Raw genomic sequence first — 25,903 nt, 5'->3', positions numbered from 1 at the left:
TGTACCTTTTCAGTAGAATTTCTGCCTAGTGGCTTGAAAGAAACTGTCTTTTTACTCTGTTTTGGTGAGGATTTGTGCCTAACATTCACCTAAGCATGTAGTTATATAAATTACAGTGCAAAGGACTCTTATTTAATTGGACAAATAGGGAAAAAAAAAAAAAAAAGTATCCAGAGAGCCTAATATTGATTGTCTGAAAATAAACTATGTAGGAGAAAAAGGAATGTAAGCTCCCTTCAGACAAGATCATATATACTGAAATGAGAAGCAGGTGTGTAGTTAGGGCAAGCCCAGTTCCATTTGTTTACTTGCATCAAGAGGTCTAATTATGTAAATATGAAACTGGAAGAAGATCTTGTTACAGTGCCTTTCAAAGGCTCCCTTTGCATGCAACTTTGTTTCATTGCCACACAAAATAACACAGTACTAAATCCAATTTAGCAGAGTTGTCAATGATTCAAAAAGTTCTTGCACTAAAATAAGAATGAGAGCATAGCTCCTTTTATACTTCCAACCTAATTATCAGTGTTGTCTGTTAAGAAATCTTGAGTTGAGTTACTCATGTAATCATGTTGAGTTACCCCTCAGTTTTCTAGGTCAATTCTGAGGTTTGGAGCCTATAAGATGGGGTAATTTCACTAACAATGTAAGCATACATTGAGACAGCACTGCTGTGGCCTCCATCCTTCTGCAGCTGCAGCTAATTCTGCAGTAACCATGGTGTTCAGAAGAGCCTATTTCTTTCACGAAAATCATACATCTTTCAATGCCCTGAAGAAAACTTAAAGTTGAAAAGATCAAAAATCATAACACAAAAGAAATCAGAGACGTTTTCAGAAGAGGATTCTTCTGCTACCATTAAGCTGCATAGAGCTTAAAGAAATTCAAAAATAAATCTTTGAACAATAATAGCTTTTATTTATTATTTCTTGAGCAATTAACTATGGCTTTTAGAAGCAAATACAAAGGCTCTCTTCCATGACGGTAGGTGCCCCAAGTCATTTATATTGATCCTTCATTAGTGTAGCCAAATGTTTCACAATTTGACTATCTTCATTTTCCCAACACTTCCGTCTAACAGGAGGAATTTTTGAGGGATGGTGCACAACAGTGCTATAGAAAGATTACTGAGCTAGCCTGAGTACTGGAAACATAGTTGTATTAAGACAGCTCCTCACTTGAGCAAATAGCTCAACTTAGAAGCAGGCTGTAAACAGTGTGAGTGGACCTCCAGGCTAGAAAGGCTTTATCATCTCTATTGCTTACCCTGTCTTCCACAAAGACTAAATATTTCCACTAGTTTTGTGTTAGGTCATGTAGTGATCTGCAGACAAATGAAGTTGATAAGTCATATGGCATTCAGGGTTCTAATTGTATCCTATTTGGCAACTTAACTGAAACTTCTCAAAAATGCATTGTCTGGTTGGTGGTTGTTGACATTCATCATTAACACAGTAGGATCCTTAAAAAAAAAAGGATTATAAATTATAAAATTATAAAAAGTATTTGTGTAATGCTGCAAAACCTGAAAGTTGTATCTCACACTAAGTAATAAGGTTAGCAATGAATAGGTCTAAGCCCACTGTCTGTCATATTACACCAGTGTCTTGAAGTTCAAGTGACAGCTGAGGACATAAGAATTTTCAGCTATACATTTTCACATCTCTTTTAGGTGCTACTGGCAGATAAGACTGTTAATATATGTTGGAGTGTTCCTAAGGTTGCGGTGAAAAATAACTAGCTTAACAAAGCTCCTGTGCTTCTAATAAATAGTTCTAATAAACTATTTTTTTTGCTTTAAAAAGAAGATTCTGCAATCTCCTTTTATTTTACTTGTCCCAATAGAAAAAAAGAAAAAAAAAAAACCTACAACAAAAAAGTATTTTGTACAAATCAGAAATGAGTTAAACTTTAAAGCTGAGGTGTGATGTTGGATTGTCCCAAATATATCTGTATATTTATATACATATGTATAATAGATATCACTTTCACAAAAGCAGTGTAAAGTACATTCAAACAGTTGAATCCTTATGGAGGGTTTACTAAAGACCTTGGTGTTCCAAATCTTATTTTGCATCTTGTTTTTGACTGAAAGTGTTTGTTTCAAAGTATTATAAATATTAACTATGACAGTTTGGGTTTGTGTCTAATTCTGTGAGATACTGATAAGCTACCGTAAAAAGCATTGTATATTTTATATTGGTTTACTCCCCTGGGGAAATATGCCTTTGGAGCTCATGCTGAAATACCATCAGTACTAAAATAATCATGTTTTCCATGGCAGAAACCATCATGAGTCTAAAGAACTTCATTATGCTGCTTGTTTTATATCTGGAGGTTGAACTTTGTACTGGTCCTCCAATTCAGGATGATTTTTCTCTAGAAATCTGCAAACAAGCAACAATTTTGTGATCAGTAAAGTGGTTTCCTACTGCAGAGAAGAACTGAAGTGAAGGTTGATCATCTGTGCCTCTTCATAAAAACATTATCAGTATTAGTACTTCCGAAGCATGTCCATTACCTTTTCCAGAATGTGATCAAATTGTTTTACCTCTTACCTTTTTGAAACAGTAGTGTACATGCTATCAACTACAGGATTTCACAAGGGTTCAGGAAATAATGTGATTGTCAGTTGTTTCCTAGGGGAAAGCTGCACGTAGCCACATGACAGGATACCCAGGAAAGGCATATGACAGTACAGGGAAAGCACGGTATAGACTTTACATGTCTGAGTGTAGTGTTCAGCCATTTCAAGTATAATAAAAAAAAAAAAAAAGAGGAAGAAAAATATTCTTTGAGTATGTGCCTACCTGGCTGTGTTAGAATTTCCAGAGTTAAGTTAATTTGAGCAGGTCAGTTTACAGGGAAAAACAAAAAAAAACAAAAAAAGAAGTAAATAGGTTATAGTAAATTTTTCCTATACATACTACAGGTGAAAAATATATTTTTTTTTAATTAATCAGAAACAAATTCCAGTGGAGACAAGGACAAATGTATTATATCTAAAATATTAAAAATAGCATTAAAAATTTAAAAATTCAAGGTGCAGCACTCAAAACTTAAAGACAAAAAATATTTTCTTCAGAAAGATATGACTTTATTCCAGCTGAACCTTTCAAAAGGGAAAATAGAATTATGATGGTAACAAATATTTCAGGTAGTGGTTGAAACATTGTGCCCAAAGAAACAGTTTAGTTACTGTAGTCAGTATTATCATCCTAGAGAGCCAATACAACTATTCCTTATTTGCTTTTCCCTCAATGTTGTTAGTCTACCAATGTTAACATTTTAGCACTGGTCCATCTGTGAGAATCTGAAAACAAGGTCTTAAATGGAAACAATGCAGCCCACCATGACAGTTTTGATTATTATTTTTTTCCTTATTTTCTGCAGAAAAGTTTTCTGCTTTGAACTCTTTTATTTTGGACATCATAAAGCTTTTTTTGGTTTCAGTTCTGTTTTAAACATGTTCGGTAGTCATTTTGCTACATATATATATATGAAAAATAAGTAACAGCTTTTTTGAAAGATGAATGAAGGCCTTTGTTTTCAGATGATGCAAGTTGTCAAAAAAAAAAAAAAGGACGGCAGTCTGCAACTTAAGCAGTCTATTTTGTCTATGCTGTTTTCCGCACAGAAGAGAGCAAACTACTAAAAGTATTTTTCGTTATTTTCCTTTAAAATAAATAAAATTTACAGCAGGAGAATCTTTTACAGACATAGAAACAGGAGCTAGACATCAAAATGCACTGGCTGCTGGGGAAAAAAACCTTAACCATGTGGTAGCATGGGAGATACAAATCTAGATGGATCTTTGGTCCCACCTTGTGCAGATGGTCAGATGAATCTCTGTTTCTAAATCAGAGTACACTTTTTTTTTTTCTTTTTTTCCCCTAATAAATGCCTATGGAAAACTTTAATCCCTTCTGTAGTCCATATAGGTTCTAATTTGAAGTTTTGCTTAAGGCATATTCCATATATGTGTTTGCCAGTTTCATCCAAAGAATCTTTTAATTGAACTTTTCTATTCTTTTCTCTGAAAGTGATTTTCTTTAGAAATTGATAAGTATAAATGTTGATGATCTTTGTTCATATTAAAAAGGCCTTTAAAATATTTTTCAGATCAGTTAGCAGTTGACCAGAAGAAATTAAGGCTGTTATCTTCTAAGTCTTTAGAAACTAATGTTGATAATAATTGTTTATATTAGTATGTTATTAACTTGATCACTGCCAACATCTAAAGATATTAAAGAACCACATGAGCACACATATTAAAGAACCACACAAAGTCTGTCCTGTGATCAACATGTTTTGTTCAACATTATTACTTCAGACACTATTTTATTGAAGAATAGATAACTGCATTTCAGAAAATGAAACGTGCCTTAGGACCTATATTATCAAATCAACATTTTGTTGAAAAACACCTTATATCTTCAAATACATTTCTTTGAAATGTATGTGGTTACAAAGACTTTTTTTTTTTTTTAAAGTAAGACACTAAGTTTAAGTAGTCCTACAAAATAGCTGTGAAACCTAAAAAGACTTGCTGCATAATTCACTGTCTTTGAAAAAGGTTCAGGCACTAAGAAAAGCTTTAAAAATTGTCCCTTGATGCTTAGGTCAGATTGCCAAGTGTTATACCTTTTTGTGTGTTAGACCTGCTTTATAGCCTGGTCACTGTTTCTTGTACTTTGATGCTGCATTATATTTCATACAACACAGCAAGGTACTTACTGTTATGGAAGACAGTGTGAGATAAAAGTTGTGCAGAAGCCAAGGTGCTTTACGGGGTTTTGAAGGAAAAACAGGATTTCTTATTTCTTTCTTTTGCATAAATTGTTACTGGATCCTTCTCAACCTCTTGCTTTCATTTTTCCTTGGCTTCTCAACATGTGCAATATGTGTATATAAATATCTGAAAGAAAGAAGAGGGCCAAAGGAATGGCTGGCATACCTCTCCAACAATATCTATAATCTGCAGTATTTGTGGTAAAAAGAACCATTTCCTTGGAAATTCTGTAGTGGAATCCAAGACTGAACCTGCAGATTGGCTCTGTGAGGTGGATTGTGGGGTTTGTTTTGCACTTTGTTCTCCTCACAGATTTGTATTGGGACATTATTTTTCTGCCTCACTGACTTTCTCGTATGAAGTGCAGATGGGTTCTTCTCCTTCGTCCTTCTCATAAAAGTATAAACAGGGAAGCTAGAAAGCTTAGTGAGGACTGAATCCATTCTTGGGTACTGATACTGTCCAAGTGTATATCTCCATCTTACAGCAGAGCTAACGTGGACTCAAGTATTTCGGCAAGTGGCTCTGATGTTTTATATGCTCCATATTACATGATGCTGATAATTTTATCATTTGTAAGAAGACTTGACCTTGCTGTTTTTAATGTTTTTAATGTCAAAAGAACTCAATGCAAATCAGCCAGCAGGTTCAATATCCTGCATGACAATAGAATATTAAAACAACTGTTCAGACACTTTCTTCCTTTTTTTTTTTTTTTTTTCCTTCCTTATGGTCAGAAGAGTTAATATGATAAATTCAGAGAGAGTTTGCACATTGACATTTAATTAAAATGAAATTACCTGTCATTGTTATGGGCTACACAGAAGCTATTATTTATGCTGATATTATTCTAATATCTTATTAGACTAGGTCTGCTTTTGCATCAGTATGTTAGCATGACTTGAATTATTTCTTTCTGTACACCTTAACTAGCAGCAAGTGCAAGCTGCAATGTTAAATACTTATAGAAAAGATATTTCACTCTCCTTGGAAAAGGCAGGGACAGTGCTCACCCAGACTTTTTTTATTTTTTTTTTTTTGCCCCCCTAGTCTTCATAAATATTTTCTACTGTTTAATCTGATATCACTGCTCATCACAGTCATCACAGTAGTCAGAAGGACGGTTGCAGGACTCTCAGAAAAAGAATTTTTTTCATGCTAGCTAGTAAGATTAATTCCTTGTGTATGAGAGAAAAAGATCATCCTTTAATGTAGCAACACTTTTTTGTGTGTATTAATAGTTCTGTTCTATAAACAATTAATACGTACTGCAAGATCACCTAGGGAACAGCATTTATCAAACATACTGTTCTCTTTCATTTGAAACAACGGGGCTAACTGAAGAAGAGATAGTAAAGAGGTTATGACAGTCTTGATTTTTTCAAGAAGCAGAATGATCTAATGGGCTTTTTGATTCCATACTGTGTAAATTTAAAGATGCTTGCATAAAACTCATGATTATATTAATCTGAGAGTGCATGGTCAGTTTTTCCTCTTCAAAAACAGCTACTTCATGATGTCATGCCACTTCCTACTTGGACCCCACTGCTAAATGAGAAGCTCCCACTGTCCCTGATTCTCTTCTCCCATTTCCAACAATTCCAGTGAGGCTTTTAGTGGATCACTATGATGTGGCAATGTTTAATAAGGACTCATGTTTCTAAGGAGATGAAGTCCAGTGGGGTTCCTACAATTTGAAACATCCTGTTCAGACTATTTTCTAATTTGTCTTGAACCACTATATTCCAGTAAAATATTTTGAACATCTGCTATAGGTTTTAGCAGAAAAGACAAATAAGTAAGAACATTTAATCTGCATATTCTTGGTAATAGTATATTAAGATAAACTGTAGGAAACTGAGGCTGAGCACTGTGTATTGCTCAAATGCTTACCTCAAACCACACAACCATTTAGTAAGTGGTATATGTGAAAGGCCAAAATATGGAGTCAAAATGTGATTTAGAAGCTTCTGTATGCAAATAAAAACCTCTTACCTATTATGTTGTCCTCAACAGTCTTGTATATTAACATTTTGGTAGCATGCCTATATTTAGCTTTGTTTTCCTTAAATTTGTATGCATGGTATTTGCAAAGTTGGTAGCACTACCTAGGTTCATTAATGCAGCATTTATATTCTGTGGCTGTTCATGTAAATACTGGTTTTCATGGCAGTAATGGGAATATTTCACACACTTTTGGGGTAGTGGTAAGGTATTTTCTTCCAGAAGTAAATCTTTATTGTTAGTATGCTGCTTATCTAAAACATTTGGTTTAAAAATATTTCAATTATATTTTCCCTCCTTTGGCAAGCTTGTTTCTATTGTAATATTCTTTAATTATAAGATTGAGGTAGTGACTACATTTGTGTTTTCTTACTTGTTTTAATGTTATACTCTATAAACTGGGAATCCTTGAAGACAAACTGAAAATTTCTCCTGCTACAGGGTATTGCTATTTGTTTAGCCAACACTGATGGATGGAATTGCTAAATGTTGTAGCACGTTTAGCGTTCTCTTACTTGGACCTATATGCAAGTTAAGCATTTAACATTCATTTTATTTCTGGAGAAAATATCAGACAGGCAATCCTTATTTCAAATGTAAAGATATCTTTAAATCCTGTGCTAATAGATCATAAACTTTGAAATATACAGTGGAGGTAGCTTCAAGGTATTTTCATTGATAACTTTACCTGGCATTTGAAATCACAGAGCAAAGCTGTTTCCACTGTGTTGCTGAAGTACTTCTGTTCAACCAAAGGCCTCTGGTATCATCCTTGAGACTGGTGTCTGGTTCCCAGAAGATCCTGGCTTCTGCTGGGCCCATGCAACAGTTGAATTTCAGTCAATATTTTTAATTTTTAAAATTTGTCTAGACTTCATCATTGATATACAACTACTTTGCATTGTGTGTTCATTCTGCTTTGGGGAGGTCTTTCTCTTTTACTCCCTGGGGCTTGTATTCAATCCTCTGTACAAAACAAACACATTACTATGCTGTGGGCATGTTGCAGACACAGAAAGTATGTAACCCTTTGAATCATATTTTACATAGTAGGGACTGTTCATATTATTATCAAATATTTAATTGACAGGCACATATGCTAAGTAGGGATTAGGTAAAACAAACACAAATAGAGGTGCTGCTCAACACTGTTAGGACAGTCCCTTGAACACCTTTGCAGCTCTTTACTGTCATTGGAAACAATGAACAACAACAAAGAAATATTGCCATGTCTTAGATGAATTGCTTCATATATTACTTAATATGTGTCCAGAAGATTCAGAATAGAATAGAATTGAATAGAATAATTCAGTTGGAAGGGACCTTCAAAGATCATCTAATCTGACTGAGTTGAATAATCAGAGAAAAACACTATTTTGAGGTTACAGTAAGGAAGGTATATATTTTACTGTTAATAGGATATATTTCTAGAACTTTACAAGGACTTTGGTTTATTATTCCAGACTCTTGAGAAAGAGACCTACTTTTTCTCAATAGTGTTAAGTAATTTAAATTTTTGCTGTGGCCTAAAGTTATTACAGAAATTTAGACAAAATGATGATCATATTCAAGTATTTATTTAGTCTAGTCCTCAAAAATCTTTGTAAAGGAAAATGGTATTTACAATACCTGTGGGTGTTTCAGTAGCCTTCTACTAAAGTAAAACCCAAAAGAGTTATCAGATTATCTTCAGAATAAACAGAAATAAAACGAAACTGTAGAGAAGAGATTATTCTACACCTGTCCATCTTGAGCTGCTCATGTCTCAATTGTCTATTCAGTTTAATCCACAAGCAATTATACAGCATATGGACCGTATCCCTCCACTATTTGAAGTTGAGTTTTGTTGTGAACTTTCTAATACTGAAAATACAATGACTGAAGTTACCTAGAAGAGGCATTGCCATTGGTTCTTAATTAAATGAGTGAAGTAAGACAAAGGAGGACTAAATGTCAAAGAATGCACATGCATTTTCTTAAGGTATAAAATTGGGTAGGGAAGACTGGACTCTAGAACTGTCATCTTACTAGCCTTTACATGTATGAACTTTTCTTGCAAAGGTGAAACTGGTATTTTTCATGGGGAAAAAAGTAAGAATACTCCTCTTGGGAATAGTCATTCAAGCTCTAAAACTTGTCACAACATGTTTTCTTTTAACTTTTCATGAGGCTGTTGCTGGATGGTTCAGAAGGAAGAGGGAGTTTGTCTGTGCTCATGGCAAAACACCATTTCAGTGCAGAGGGAAAGCTTTGACTCCATATGGTATTGGTGGAATGCATCTCTAGAGGAAAACTGTGGACAGCTGAGCTCAAGCTGCATTCAGTCCAGTGATAATTCCCCTGGGTGACAATGGGGTCTGCAGAAAATTTTAATCTCCCATAACCCAATTTATCCAGCTTTGAATTAAACTATTGCAGACAACCACAAGGCTCTATTTTAGGGCAAGTTCTCTTCAATGTTTTCGTAAATGACTTGGATGTAGTACTTCAAAGTATACTGACTAAGTTTGTGGATGACATTAAATTGGGAGGAGTTATCAAGGCTTCTCAACATCAAGGGTAGAGAGGCCCTGCAGAAAGATCAAGACAAATTAGAGAACTGGGCAAATACCAACAATATGAAGTTTAACAAGAGCAAGGGCCAGATTCTGTACCCACAACAGGGTGACCCTACAGAATGGGGGATGAGAGGCTGGAAAGCAGCCCCACAGAAAGGGATCTGGACAGTGGTTGACAGTAAGTTGACTATGAGTCAACAGTGTGCCCTGGCAGCCAAAAGAGCCAACAGTGTCCTGGTGTGCATCAAGCATGGCATTGCTAGCCAGTTGAGGGAAATGTTTTTCCCACTCTGCTCTGTGCTGGGGCAGCCTCACCTTGAGTACTGCGTGTAGTACTCAATGCCACAATACGAGAAAGAAATAAGACTATTAGAGAGTGTCCAAAGGAGGGCTATGAAGATGGTGAAGGATCTAGAGGGCAAGATGTATGAGAAGTGGCTGAAGTCATTTGGATTGTTTAGCCTAGAGAAGAGGAATCTGAGGGGAAATCTCTTGGCAGCCTACAGCTTCCTCATAAGGGGTTAGAGAAGGGCAGGCACTGATCTCTTCTCTCTGGTGACCGGTGACAGGACCCAAGGGAACAGCACAAAGTTGTGGCATGGGAAGTTCAGGCTGGGTGTTAGGGGAAGGTTCTTCACTTGGTAGCTGGGCACTGGAACAGGCTCCCCAGGGAAGTGGTTATGGCAGCGAGACTGTTGGGAGTTCAAGAAATGTTTGGACAACTCTCTCAGACACAAGGTTTTTGTGTGGTCCTGTGTGGAGCCAGAAATTGTACTTGATAATCCTTATGGATCCCTTCCAACTCACAATATTTCATGATTCTATGATAAGAGGTTTGAATAATTTCTCCATTATATATATCCCTCAAGAAAATGACAGCTCAATTAAAAGACCCTAAATACATCTTGCAATCTAGGACTACAAATTTATTTCTTCGATAATCTTTTGGGAGCATGGCAGTAGATCCTTGTAGAGATCCTTGAAGTACCTGTTTACATTTAAGTTCAAAAGCCTTTTTAATGCGTAGCAAACAACCTCTTTTTCCAGTATGTTGGACAGAACTTCTACAAACAAGTGGGAAGTGCAGGCAGGAGTGGGAGAAAATCTTTTAATCTTTACAGATCACCAGACATTACCACTGCAGTGTTACTTGTACAGAATCAATCTTTTCCAATGAATGTTTTGACTGCCTGCGGCAGTGCAACTCTGTTCACTGATTTTAATAGTGTGGCTCTTGCTTCTGAGCCTCATACACTACAAAGGTAAATAAGTTATTACTGTCAGGTTATTCATTGGACTAATTTAAATATTAACATAATGATTATGCTCTCTTGCCCAGTTTTATTCTAAAAGGGTGTTTGCTTTAGTGCATGTTTGACAAACAGGGTGTTGTAAAACCTGAAGAAGGTAGGCAGCACAGCAACTATTTTTTCTCAGGTGCCTTCCTGTAATGTGTATAAACCATCCTACAGTATCTCTTCTTATTCTTACATATTCTTACTTATAGTTCCTTCCTTGCAGAGCACATTTGCTAAGTAATTGGACATTTTCCACAAGGAGATGTATTCAGACAAGTCCTTTGCCTATAAACAGTGGGATTTTTAAAATTTATTTTCTCTGAAGATTGATACTGTGTCGTAGAATCATAGAATGACTTGGGTTGGAAGGAACCTCAAAGATCATCTAGTTCCAAACCCCCTGCCATAGGCAGGGATGCTACCCACTAGATCAGGTTGCCCAGGGCCTCGTCCAACCTGGTCTTGAACACCACCAGGGACGGGGCATCCACAACCTTTCCGGGCAACCTGTTCCAGTACCTCACCAACCTCTGAGTGAAGAATTTCCTCTTAATCTCAGAAATCTCCCCTCCTTTAGTTTAAAACCATTCCCCCTTGTCCTGTCATTATCTAACTGAGCAAAGAGTCGCTCTCCATCTTTTTTATAAATCCCCCTTAAGTACTGAAAGGCTGCAATGATGTCATCCTGGAGCCTTCTCTTCTTTAGGTGGAACAGCCCCAGCTCTCTCAGCTATCTCTTCATAGGAGAGGTGCTCTCCTATCTTTGTCCTAAGGCAGCAAGCTAGTAAGGACCTATGTAATAGAAAAAAATAAAATAAAATAGGCAATTATGAAGATAAATGAAAATATCTGACTATATGCAGATCTTATCTACAGGTAGGGGACAATCTCTGGATTTTTCTTTTGCTTTTTAAAAATAAACAATACAAAACTGTTTGATGAGGAAGGACTGAAGGATAAAATTTTTTTTCTTACTCGAAATTCTTCTAGTCCAGAGTTTTCTTCTCAACCAGACATAAATAAAGAATTTAAGATGCACAATTTGACATACAGCAAGTCTGACTTTGGAAGTGAATATTCAGTGTATTCTGAAATCAAAATATTTTTTCTTAAGATTTCTGAAGTAGGAAGATGTCAAAAATAGGCATTTAAAATTAAAAAGAAAATAATAGTCCCCTTCTCTCCAGCTGTCTTAAAATAAATAAATAAATAAATAATCCTGGTTTCCATATCTAGAAATATACTTGACTTTCCTTAATTTCCTAGAAGCAACACAGCTCACACAGCTTTACCATAACAATTTTTCAGTGTTACAGCTTGAGTTATGGAAAAGGCAATGGAATGATGTGACTGACACATCAGTTGGTGAACCCTTCCCAAGTGGCACTCAGCTACTGACTGCCAGGACACATCTTGGGCTGAGTGGTCACAGAGCAGACTATGGGTTTATGGCACTTCTTTCATACTAATGATGGCTGAAAGTAACAGTGAGGCAGGAAATTGCTGGGGGTGGAGAAGATCTGCACTCTAGGGTGACACTGCTGTAGAGATCAAAGTAAAAGAGAAACACAAATGAGGTTGGATACATTGATTAAAATACATTAATGATAACTGATAATTGCAAAAACAAAGTATGCATGGTGATGACAGGGCTACTGAGACCATGCAGAAAGGACATGACAATAAAGTCTATGTGGTTAATTTAGGACTAACTGATGAGTAATCTAGTTACTGGGATAAAAACATTCATGTCTGTTCAGCCCCTTAAGAGGTGCAGAATTTGTATGAGTTCAGTTGCAAGAAAAGAGCAGTGTTTTCTTCCTCTTCGCAAAAGCAATGGTTCCATTGTTGCATAGCATATTTATACCAAACACTGAGGATAGGGAGAGGAGGGGTAAGTCTGCTGACAGTTCCCTTGGGATTTTCTTTTCTTTGATAACCTTGGCGATGGGCATGTTTCCCTGTCTTCATTTGCTGATTCCCGTGGAAGCAGAAGCTAGTATAGAAAAACAAGTGGAATAAAACTGCATGAAGAAAAAAAAAAAAACACCCTACATCTATTTTAAAGTGATTTCCTTTTAGACATTTTTTTTTTCCTTGAATATAATAAAGCTGAAGATGTTTTAATTACAGAAGAACTTAAATGCCATTTAGGAATGAAGGAAGAAATAGTTTTTGGTTTTGTTGTTTGCTTTTTTTTTTTGGTTTAGGGTTGTTTTTTCTCTTTTTTTGTTTTGTTTTTCTTTTTTTTTTTTTGCTACTCTATTCTTTTCCTTTTTTTCTACAATCATTTTCTTGTGCAAACTTACTTTAGTATGTGTACAATTGTTCTTATTCTTTTCAATAAAACTATGTGAAACAGAAAGGCAATGTGTACATGGAGTTTGTAGGTATAGCTGTGGGATATAACTTAAAAGCAGAAGAGTAAATGCACTGCTGGATTGATGGTAGTTTTGTTTGTTTGTTTTGTTTTTTAAAGCTAATATAGAAAAGAAGAAAGGTGAGGTGGTTTCACCCTGGCCAGCAGCTAAACACCCACCCTGAGTTTTGATCACTCCCTTCTCACACAGGATGGGAAGGAAAAATGGAAGGAAGGCAAAAAGACTCATGGATGCAGAGAATGACAATTTACTAAGAAAAGCAAAGACTGCATGCAAGCAAAGCAAAAAGAGAAATTTATTCACTCCATCCCATCAGGAGGCAGATGTCCAGCTGCTTCATGGAGTCTCAGCATGTGTACTGGTTAGTTGGGAAGACAAATGCCATAGCCACAAACATGTCCCCTTCCTCCCTGCCAGCTCAATATTCAGCTCACTCCATTTGTGGCTCCTCTACCTCCACCCAGTTCCCCGAGTGGTGCAGGGTGGGTGGGGTGTGGGGGGAGAGGGGGCTGCGGTCACCCCCAGGAGCGCCTCTGTGACGCCCCTTCCTCCTCACACCTCTCCCCTGCTCCAGACTGGGCTCTCCAGGGGCTGCAGGGCAAGCTCTGCTGGGTGCCTGGAGCACCTCCTCCCCTGGCTGCTCGCAGGGCTGCTTCTCGCACTCCTTTCCTCACTGCCGGGCAGTGTTTGGTCCTTGCTGAGCTCCGCTCTCCCCGAGGAGCCCACCCGTGGCCGAGGGGCTCAGCCGGGCCCTGTGGTGGGGCTGCTGGAGCCGGCATGGTGCAGCCCTGGCCTTACCTTGCAGAGTGGGTCAGCAGCACACTTACGCTGCCTGTGCCAGTATAAAAGGCAATCAACTACAGTAGAATTTCTTAGGCAGTATCTTACGTTTGGCTAAACCAAATAAGAATGGGGATGTTTATTGGTTTTGTTGTGTTTTGTCTGCTTTTGAAGAAATGTTTCTCCCATCTTGTTTGGAACAGTTTGTGTAGTTTTAATCAGAAGTAGCAAAATCTTCCTGGATGAGCAGAGCAGAGTGTAGCTGCTATATATGTCTAAAAGACAGCCATTACTCTTTCTTGTTGGAAATGGTTGAGAACTTTGTGCAAAACCTACAACGTAGTTACTACAACAGATTGAGTTTATGGTGAGGTGAAATTTTGCAAGGGAGTAAATGTGTGGTAGCCTCTGATTAATTACTATCTGTCTTTGAAAATTCTTATAACTTCAATCAAAAGAATAGAAGAGGAAATATTTGGTTTTCATTTTTAAAGTTTTAAAGCAGTATTTAAGACCAAAATTAATTAAGTTTGTACTTTTATCTTTATTTCAACTTAAACATGTTTTTAAGCAAATAAATTACACAATTCTAATAAATTGCTTGAGTTAATATCTCATGTAGATACTATGGTAGGCTCCAGAACTCAGCATGATAGAACATCTCCAAAAATTCTGATCAAAATTAACTCTTCTTTTTCTCTTACAACTTGTGAAAGACAAAGGGACATGTAAAATATTGTGGAAAGAAATGGGTAAGAAAAGTATTCAAATTCTTTAGAAACATAGATATATGTTAAAAAAAAAATGTGCATTGTGTCCTTTTTGTGTGTGAAAATTATATTTTAGGTTAATATTTTCTTGCTAGTAAGTGACTTTTTTCTCTATATGGATATACATTTTCCTATTCTGATAAATTACTGCTTGGCGCGTGCACACACACACACAAATAAAAAGGAATAGATGTCACCATATTCCATTTCTATGCTGAATTAGAAAATTAGTTAACAGCTGTGCTGAGGCTTCAGTTAAGGAAAACTTGGATCTTATGTTATCAGAATTACAGTCACAAGGATAAGCAGCTATGATTTTGATGCAAATTATTCAAAAATGTGATTTGTGAAAACTCCATATCCAATTCCCATCCTATTCATCTCTATATGCAATGTACAACCTGGGGCACTTGGCTTTATCATCCTTGCAGTATTTGGAAGTCTGAAATGAAAATTCAGACAATTAGATAAATCAACCAGGAAAGAGGGAAAGATGAAAAAAAGAAGAGATATGATCCTAATCCAATGATGGGCAGCAAACAGTTCTTTAATATTTTGATATGATTGATATTATGACCAATGGATAGCACTTATTTAACACATGCAAATTATATGAATTTAGAAAAAATCTTTACAGGTCCTTGTAAGGCATTTGAGTAGTCTTCTTTTATGGATCATGACAAAATAAATAGTTAAGTGATACGTCAGAGCTGATGCAACGTGATGCAGAGACTGATATTCTGGAATCTCTTCATTTTAAGTCCAGTTGGCATTGTTGACAACATGTATATACAGTTATAAGATGTTATTTGGAATGCATGCTATTAGCGTCATGTTTTCTTGAGTAACTGCAGATATTCTAAATAAGAGGAAGTTGCATGTAAATCTAGAGGTATTTTAATCAGGAATAGTCAAAACATGACATTACCTTGATAGCTATAGAGACAAATAATTACAAAAATAACTAATATCAGATGGCTTGCCCACTCTGTTAATTTGGAAAAGTATGTAATAAGAATATTTTTTGCTGTTAGGGCAACAAACCATTAGCTCTGGGTTGTTTATTGTAGTCTTTCTTCATTGAGGCACTGAAAAAAAACTCAGAATGCAGATGAATTCACTTCTTGCTTTTGGATTGTATGCAATGACAGTGAATTCATTCAAGCAGCTCTCAAGACATGTAAGAACATCCATACAGAACATAAATGCAATGTGCTTCTCAGTGCTTTGCTTCTTATTGCTAATGGAGAACATTCAATATTCAATAAACATCTTACAGTGTTTTGCATGTGTCCATGACACAGCACACCTGATAGAGAAATTGTTGCTGTGAACAACATCATGTACGTGTACATGTACAAATCTTTGTCCCAGAAGCTGAAACTGTACAAATAAAAATGACATAGAATGAGCAGCTCTGCTTGTAGGAATAACAGTGTTACTTGACCACACTCCATTTGATTGAAACTGCCTAAGTCCAGAAAATAATCAAATTAATTTTTAATTTGCTAGCTGCAACATTTATTCTTTTATTCTCTGGAGAATTTGCCACCGTGTGACCTATTTTGGGGAATGGTGTAAAAATAGCAGAAGCCATATAATACGTGATCATGCATACAATAACATGGAATACATTATGCCATTTTTTAAGCACTCCATGTGATTTAATTGCATGTGACAAAAGCTCTTTATTAGTCTTGAAGATTCAAATGACATATTCGCAGAGCGTAAATCTGTAGTTCTGTAGATAAAAGGATTTTTCCACTTTGCTTCAAAAAATGTTTCACTTTTATTTTGTATTTGACAAAAATACAAATGAAATGTTTAAGTATTTGTTCCTGTGTAGGCCTTGATTTCTGTTCTAAAATTGCAAAAGGATAATATCTAGTACCAATTATAATAATGATCTCTGTACTGACAACATCTGCCCATTAGAGAATGAGATGAGATGATCTGATGTTGGGCAAATCAACAGTTGTCAAATATTAATTAGTTGCCTTCTGCATTTAAGGATGAGTTTGATGGTAATCTACTGGTATCAAGTTATATACTCTTTCAAAAATCTTCTGATCCATCTTTTTATTTTACTGTATAGCTTGTCTGCATGCGCAGGGAAAATGTCTGGTGTTGTGTAGTATAACTATCTCACATATACCTTTTCTTTACATGTATTTACCTCATAAGCAATATAATTAGAATAATACTGCATGAGGAAATTGAGAGTATATTTATTTTCCAGAGCTGTACTAATGAGAGTTACCTTGCTGAATCCGACATAGCTGTGGAAATCTAGAGAATTGCCTATGTTCTATTCAGGATCTGTGTCTTCTTCCACATAATATTGTCATAATTATGTTGCCTATAAAGTAAACCAAAACTTAAACTAAGCAGGAAAAAAACAAACAAACAAACAAACAAACAAACAAACAAAAATTATATCTGTACATTATTTATAACCCACATAATGTTATCTATTTATATTGGTGAATAGTATTACTTACCAATGTGAATAGGTGTAAGTAATACCATTCCCCAACTTACTTACCATTAAATGATACTACTTACTGAAAAATGAAGAGGCTGTAAGCAGGTTTTGCTTTTAGATGATCAGTTTTTATGCTTATATAAAACCTGAAAAGCTACATTTCTTATGTCTGTTGTAATATGGATGAGTCATTTAGTAGTTTCTTAGCTAGAGGTGAACGCACCTTTCCTAAGGTCCAAATGAGGCTGTTGTGATCAATGTTATAGTTTCATGGTTTTTGTTTGTTTGGTTGGTTGTTGTTGTTGTTATTGTTCTTTTGTTTGTTTGTTTGTTTTGTTTCATTTTTAAAATCTGTTCTGTGCACATCTCCTTCTGGAAATTCTTCCCAAAACTTTACCAGCCTTTTTTGCACTTAAAATTCTACTTCCCGAGTTTATTTGTTTATTTGCCAAGATTACCAGGGAGACTTGCTTGTTTCACAGTATGATTATGGATGATCTTAGATAAACAGCGACTGTCAGAGACTCCCAACAAGGCTTTGTGGTACAGGAATTTAAAAAAAAAAAAAAAAGGGTTTAAGATAATTATATTAATAAAGAAGCTGGACTCTGATGTCTTCCAGCCTCATAAATTTCATGAGTGACTTTTCAGGAATGCATATGTTCTTTATTATAAATGAAGTAAAGTTTGGTTTATTTCTTTCAACTTCATAACAGAACAGAGTTATGGAAGAAAAATGAAGCCAACTAAAAAAAAAACGTATATCTACGAAATTATTAGTAGTCGTACCAGAGACTGTTTATGTTGATTTAAAAAGCAATTTGAAAAAAATAAATTGAATAACCTTTTATTTTAACTGTCTTTCTAATAGTATGTCAATCCCCATGAACCCCCAGCTTTGCCAAATTGTATGATCTTTAAATAGAAATCTATAGTTTTGCCAAATCTGGTACATAAACCAAACGGGTAAGTAGTAATGAAGAATTACATTAATGACTTTAAGGTCTATTTTATATCATGGAAAACGCTTATTTTTTCCCTGTAACAAGCTGATTTAGCAATGTGAATGCAACTCAGAAAAAAAAAAAAAGTGTGGAGCATAAATGTCAGTTGTTAACTGAAGCTGGATAAAGCCAAGAAAAGTTTATTCATCTCCAGTCACTACCTCTTAGTGTGCTAAATTGTAAGAGGTACTACCCACTGACAGACTGTTAAATAGTGATGACTCCTGAGCTATGTGCCATTCTTTCCTTCTCCCCAAAAGACTTCCTCAACTTGCTGCTTAGCTCATTGTAATTTCTATAGTAAGCTTGCTCTGTTATACGAGAAGTTGAGCAACTCCCATTGGTCACCCTGTGAGGGGTCTTAATAAGTGAATTAAAAAAAAAAGTCTCTGAATATTAGTTTTTTTGTTGGTGGTGGTGTTGGTTTTTGGTGTTTGGTGTTTGGTGGTGTTGGTTTTTTGTTTTGTTTTGTTTTTCCTCCCAAAAGAGAAGTGACAGGCTGAACTGTAAACTCTTTTTAATATGATCCTTCATCACCAAGTAGACAAAGAATAAAGTTTTCTCAATATTTAAACGATCTCTTTTTTTTTTCTACATACATTGTGTATCTGATGGTTTGTTTAATATTTTTGTCAATAATTTCTTTGGATGAAAATAAATGTGTCTGTATTTGTGAGTTCTGTAGACAAAAATGAGGATTGCACTTAAGTGTAACATATGATTTCCCCTGAGATGACATAGGGTTATAAAGAAGTGATAATGCAATCTTGTACAAGAAAGTTCAGCTAAGGACTTACAGCTAAGGACTTACAGGTATCAGATGACTCTAGAGTCACTGGATCTTAAGAAGGAGCATAAAATGTACATAATCAAGAAATGCTCTTACGATGTATGAAAGGTCTCTAATTTATAGAGACAAAGTATAGGGTGGTGAAGCACTGGAACAGGTGCTCCAGAGAAATTGTGGATGCCCAGTCCCTGGAAGTGTTCAAGGCCAGGTGGGATGGGGCTTTGGGCAACCTGGTCTAGTAGGTGTCCCTCCCCATGGTAGGGGGGTTGGAATGATGTCCCTTCCAACTCAGACCATTCCATGATTCTACAGAAGCACAAATTGGTGTCAAGAGCACTATAGCCTTTCCCCTAAAAAAAAAAAAAAATGTTTTCAATAAAAGGGAAACAGATTGCATGAGGTTATATTCCAGGTGGTTTTGAATCACAATGTCACTGTAGTGTCTGTTATGGAAAAGCAGTGCATCTAGACTGATTTGAGAAGAATGCTGTGATACTACCTTCTTTTCATGATGGCTGATGAAAGACCCAAGAATTGCTTGATTCCTTCCCAAGAAACACGTGCCTTATTAGAAAGTTTAAATTAATAATGCTGAGTCTGGTGGTGTTGTGATGACTCTCCAAATTCATGTAGTAGTTCTCATCAGGCAAGAGGAATGAAGGGCTGAGATTATTTTAGCTTGAAAATGATATTTCATGTGGTTCATTTCATGTCATTCCTTTTTTTTAATTATTTTTTTTCTGTAGTTACTCCAGCAAAATGAGTCTAATTATTAGCTCTTTAGCTCCTGAGTCACTATACTGCTGATAAAAGAAGAATACTTAAAATTCTGAAGGCCAGTGTTTTTTGTTTTTTTTTTTAATTTTGTTATTATCAAATAAAGCATAATTAACATTTGCCAAATTAGAGTTGCTGTAGCAATTCATATTTGAAGACAAATCTAACAGTGTAAAGAAACGTAGGAAGTGGATATTAGTTGTAACATTATAATTAAACTTTTAAACTTTTTTTTTTTTTGACAGTGTTGTAAAAGCCCGTGAAGATTAAGTAACAAATAGACTCATAAGTCAAAAGTTTATGTGGCTTGTTAACTTATTTTTTTATATATGTATGGTTAAAGTTTAACACATTGTTTACTCATCTGAGTAAATCTGTTTAGCAGGTGGATTATGAAATGTCTCTTATACTACTCTTTCCTTTCACTGTGAAAAGCATGAATACATGAAGCAGTTGCCATAATCAAGAAATCTGAAATAAGACCTTGATGTATACCTCTCATTAAGTTGAAAGTTCTGCATCTGCATTCACTTTGTTTGCTTGCCGAAGTGTTTAATCAAGAATGAGAAAGACTGCAGATAACTTGTGTTTGTTGTTTAGGTTGCTTTTTATGGAGACGTAATTCTAAATGAGATGCATTTCTCATGTCAGTGATAATGAGCAGATTAACCATTTGCTAGCTTTCAAGGTGCAAGTGTGATTATGGCATGACAAAATGTATGAATGTCTGTAAATGCATAAAATTATAAAGTACCAATCTACACTTTTGTGGGGAAGGTGAACATCAAGCAGGCTCATGAAAACAAGGATCTTAATAGAGGGTAAATTCTATTTAACTTCTGATTTTTCTGAATAAAGTCAAGAGTGCTGAATTGTTTTGTATAAATTAGGTTTGTATTAATTAGAAGAGAATCTGTATTGTCATGAAGGAATATGAATGAAACATGGAAGGTAGATTCCTTAAGCATGCATGCAAGTGTGGAAAGAGAAAAAAAAATAGATGGCTCAAACCAGGCTAAGGGGTTTCTGCTGCGTCCATGTTTACTGACTTGTGAGTAGTTCTCAGCTCTGCACTGGTATAACTGAGGTAAGATTACTGCAACAAAGAGAGTGAAATGAAAATGTTATTTTCATTTTTATCAGGTGGGTGATTCAGTGCATGTATTGTCAAGTTCTGCTTTGTGTAACTTGACCATAGACTATCATTTGATAGGTGCATGAAATAAGGAAATGAAATTCATATTAAATTATATAGCAAGTATATTCTTCAGTGATATTGATGAAAATGAGGAGTGATTTATGTGTTCTGTTATGTTGGAGGTCTGTCCTCCACTGCCAATAGCACAATATCAAAAAGCAATCATTCAGGCAGAAGTCAAATTTGAACAGATTGCAATTTGATGACTACTGAAAGGATCTTGATATTAAACATAGCATTCATATGTCTTTAAGAAGAAAACTTATTGTGGGCTGATTCATATAATGGGATATTTTTCTTTGAAGTTGTAAGTTCTTCTTAGGAAGTAGATTTCCTTCTTAGGAAATAAACATTCTCCATGGAGATAATTTCAGAGGCAGTATTCATGTCAAAATTATTTTGGTATCATTGATGTCTCTGGTGTCTGTTGTGAAAGTAGACTTAAAAAAATAAACTGCAGTGGGTGAGAACTCCTGCCCCATAAAATAAAAGGAACAACTTTTGTCCTCATTAGCTGGGAAACATGTAGAAGGATGTTTAGAAATTCTAAAGAATTTCGTAGGAAACATAGAAGAAATTACAGTATCATGTTATAAACTGTATCTGTTCCAGTATTTTTAATAAGACATCTTATTAAATGAGATACTAGATTTGCCAGAAATTAACAGTATTTAATTGTGTTAGAAGGCATTATAACAGTGTACAGTTAATGTCCCTAAAAGCAGCACTGGGACATCATAGCTATTTCATTGATTAAAATGAACTTGAATGTGTAGCAGTTTTGCTATGGTCCAGACACTTTTTGTATTTCTATTTCTATTTTCACTATTTGCAAACAGTATAGACTTTTTGCATTTTCTATTACATTTTCCCATTTTGTTTGGCCCTCATAGGTTTGAAAAAATAGTCAGTAACAATTTTGTTACTGAATACATGTTGTACCTTTAAAATATTTTTTACTTTGCAACTCAAGATAAACTATTTAAAGTTTTGTGTCAGAAAAGATCTTGCATTACTTCAAAAACAGGCTAAATTGTGGGTGAGTTTAGCACAACTGTCTTCTTTCCCTACAGAAATTGCAGAATTCCAGAGTATTACTGAAATAAGTATTTTTAAGTGAATGGAATGACTTGTTTTTAATTTTCAGACTTAAATGAAATAGGTCCTTTTACTTTTTTTTTTTTTTAATTATTATTATTATTATTTAGAAATTATCTTGGCCTAATTATTATTTGTGCCTGAAATGCAATTATGGTATTTGTTGTTTTTTTTTGTGTGTGTGCGTTTGTTTTTTTTTTCTCCATAAAGATGGAAAGCACCATGTGTAATAAAAAGGTCTATAGGTGTTGGGCAGTTTTCTTTTTCTACAAAGTCTTTTATGATCATTGAACCTCCTTATTTTTATTTCCTGGTCAAACAGCAAAACAGGAAAAAAAAAATTATATTGATTTCTTCAAGAATCAAGACCCTCTAGGAGAAGCTGGATCTATAATACTTTGAGAAGGAGGCTTCCTTTCCCCTAAGTTTGCTATAGTCTCTAAATTGACAGTTGCTTATGCTATTTGTGTTTCTGAATTTGTTGTTCCAGCAAAATACCTGAAGAATGGGTTTTAACTGAATATTCCAGGAATGTCTTTCTAATCTCTTAATTTTCTAACATTTATTGTGGTAAAAAAAAAAATAAAAATAATATAAAAAAAATCTGTATAACATTAGTATTAATGTTATATACAAAAGCGAAATGATCACCATACAAATGAAGTAGTGGTTTCGGGTTGAAATTATTAAGATTATATGTTTGAAGGTTCTGCAGCTAAGGACCTCATAAAAGAGCAATACACTTCATTGTTTTTTTATTATACCACTTATAAGACCCAAACTGTAGTGTGATTGACCGAGAAAATGCTGTTTCAATGATGCATGGAATAAATAAATAAAATGTTTTGCTTTCTGTGGCTTTTAACAATGGAAGAATGCAGGTGTTGTCAAAATGTTTCGGTACAGAGAATTTACTCATAATTCTTGTAATGCTTTAAATAATTAACATACCGTGTTTTGAAAATAGAGCACCAAACTGGAGAGCCCTCTCCTGGTAAGACCTTAATTAAGTTGATGCAATAACTGGAGAATGCTCCCAAAACAGTATGCTTCCCAGGGGATTAGCTTGTGGTTACATTGTACTGGCTTTTACTTCATCCTTCTAATAACTAGAAATTATTAAAAGATGCTGAAATATAATTAAATCCAGCCTTATATAAATTATCTGTGTATATTGCTGCAATAGCTCCCACAATGGTATGATTTGATTGCATATGGGATATGTTGGGCATCACCAACATCTTCTATCCTACTAATTTTTATCCTGTTTATTGAGTGAGCCTAAACAGAGGGCCACAACATACTCATATTTACCTTTCTTTGCAGAGCATTTTGAAGCCTCCAGGTGTCAAATGCCATAAAAATTTGTATAAATAATAAAATAATGTTAAATAGCCTTTTTCTTCCACATTATTATTATTATTATTATTATTATTATTATTATTATTATTATTATTTTCCTGACAATGCTACTCAACAGTAAATCATAAGCACAAAATTCTTGTATATGTAGCTTTGTTGCCCCCTACCCCCTGTTTACCATCAGCAGCATGCTTTCCTCTTTAAGAAGAAACAGGGATACCCCAGATGTTCATCTGGAATAGTTCAACAGAAGAATTTCACCTGGAAATCTGAAACTTGTGTGAACCTATGAGAAAATCATTCAGGTCTGTCACCCCTGGAAACACTCCCAGCTAATGCTGTATGATTAACTGATTGCTGTTATTTTATTTTTAGTTTAGCTGTTCCATACTTTTGAGAATGTGTGTTCTTCACAAAATACGAGAGAAGCAGATGCCATCATGTCCTTTGCCCAGCTATTTGAATATTTAATTGCAATGCAGAAAAATGTGGATTTAAAATCCAAATTTGCCTGTTTTAGGAACAAGCTCAAGATGCTACTCCAATATCATAGTAGACAAATGAGTCATCAACAGAATATTCACATACGTATTTCTTAGAAACTGTACTGCTGAAGTTGTTGCATTTAAAAAATAAAATAAAATAAAATAAAATAACATAACATAACATAACATAACAAAATAAAATAAAATAAAATAAAATAAAATAAAATAAAATAAAATAAAATAAAATAAAATAAAATAAAATAAAAATAAATTTTCTTCAAAGAGGAATGAAATCAATTTTTCTCTTCCTCTTCCCCTAAAGAACCCTGATTCATAGGAGTTAAAACCAGGCATAAATTGTCTTGCTTTAGGTTACCAACGTAAGTCATCTTTGCGAAAATATGTAGAATAACTTTTTATAAAAGTTGACTCAGACCAAAGCTAAAATGTTACAGAGTTTTAGTTTTTGTTTCCATTTATGATGACAAAACTATTTACTGAATTGAGACTGAATTTACTAGTAAATTTGTTCTTCAAAATTTTACAAACACCTGTCAAAAAGCATGACAAAAACAGAAAGAAAACAAACAAACAAACAAACACTTCTATATACCCTGAGCTTTTGAAATAGCTCAGTAAATCACAGAAAGTTATTTAACAGGCAAAGAATGAAATGCTAATAAATATATCACTTTTAAGGATTAATGACTAAAACCAGATATGGTAATCCCCAACAAAGAAAGATAACATAAATCTTTTCTACCTGGAATGCCCAGGTCAGTGTTTACTGTAAGGAAGTGCTTTTAGAATTTCCTTTGATGGAAAGCTGGAATCGTAGTGTTTAGGAAGGGGAGTTTCACCTGAGGAGAAAATCACCATTACATTGGTCTTGTAGGTGAGGCTGTCTTTTATTTTTTTGAACCAACTGTCCAAGTGGCTATGTTTCCTTTGAGCTCTAGTAAATCGTCAGTAATTAAAATTGTTGCAGTGATACCTTTGTGGCAAGTTCTTGAAGAGAACCTGGCAGAACAGACATTATCTGATCTTTATTAAACACCTGCTGCTGGGATTAGTACAGTTTTACCTATGTTAGCTGGCAAGATGTTCTGGACAGCAGGACAGTTGCAGATTTGATTCAACAGTAAATTATAGTCAATTAACCAGTAGCTATTAGTACCTCACAAGCCTCTTCTAGTGTTAGTGGGGAAAGTATGTAGTACTTGTGCTTTCTGGTTTCCTTGGCTTGTTTTCTTCCTTTCCATAAACCCATAAAAATGAAAAATAAGAACACCCCCTCTCCCCAAATTACTTAGTTTTGACTTCTGGATGAGATGATTTATAAATAAATCTGTCTTGTTCAATGTGCAAAATTGAGGGGAAAAAAGGATCATTATTTTATGTACCTGAACAATAGTAGACCAGCTTATAACTTAAATGTCTCTCTCCCTCATCTTTAAACTGCACATAGTAATTCTTTCTTTCGGATGGATTTAAGGGCACTTGTATTTTAAGCATGTGTAAACTGAAAAATCCTACAACAATATGAAAGTATCATTAAAAATGTCAATGTCACTGGAATCCCTTAGATTTGATGGATACGGTATCATGTAAAAATATTCTATAGGGTCATGAAAAATCATGCATATTTTGCCTGCATTCCATCTAGCTTTTCATCAACAGTAAATTATTCCTGTCCCATGAGAATCTGTATATTCTCTGATAGGTGCTATTAGTTTGGGTTGTTCATGAGGACACTTTATTGTGTCCTGCATGTTACCTAGATAGATCCCACTCTGATCTCTAGATAGTAGGAAGAAGAGACAAAAGAAGATAAAAAAACTGTTCAGAACTTTTATTATTATTTATATATATATATAATTATTTTTTAATTTTTTAACTAACCAAACAAAACCAAACCCACTTCCAAAAACTACTGTAACTCAAACCCCATTTTACCACAGTGCAAAAAGCAGAAATGCTGGTTTTAGCTATGCCATCAGCTTCCACACTGAATCTTCTGTGTATTGTATAATCTTGCAGCATACCAGTGCTGTCAGTACCTGTGCGCAGCATTGCAGGGAAATATCCCATTATCCCATACTCTTAGTGATGCCTCAGTAA

General features: G+C 35.0%; 1 protein-coding gene across 1 annotated transcript in view; it reads left to right on the top strand.

Moving 5' to 3' along the window:
• CNTNAP2 (contactin associated protein 2) overlaps positions 1 to 25,903 on the top strand; it is a 1,164,016-nt gene that overhangs the window by 107,275 nt on the left and 1,030,838 nt on the right. The window lies entirely within an intron of this gene.

The sequence above is a fragment of the Anser cygnoides genome, chromosome 2 (genome assembly GCF_040182565.1).
Source record: "Anser cygnoides isolate HZ-2024a breed goose chromosome 2, Taihu_goose_T2T_genome, whole genome shotgun sequence".
NCBI classification, from domain to species: domain Eukaryota; kingdom Metazoa; phylum Chordata; class Aves; order Anseriformes; family Anatidae; genus Anser; species Anser cygnoides.
This window is presented reverse-complemented; position numbering and strand designations above follow the sequence as displayed.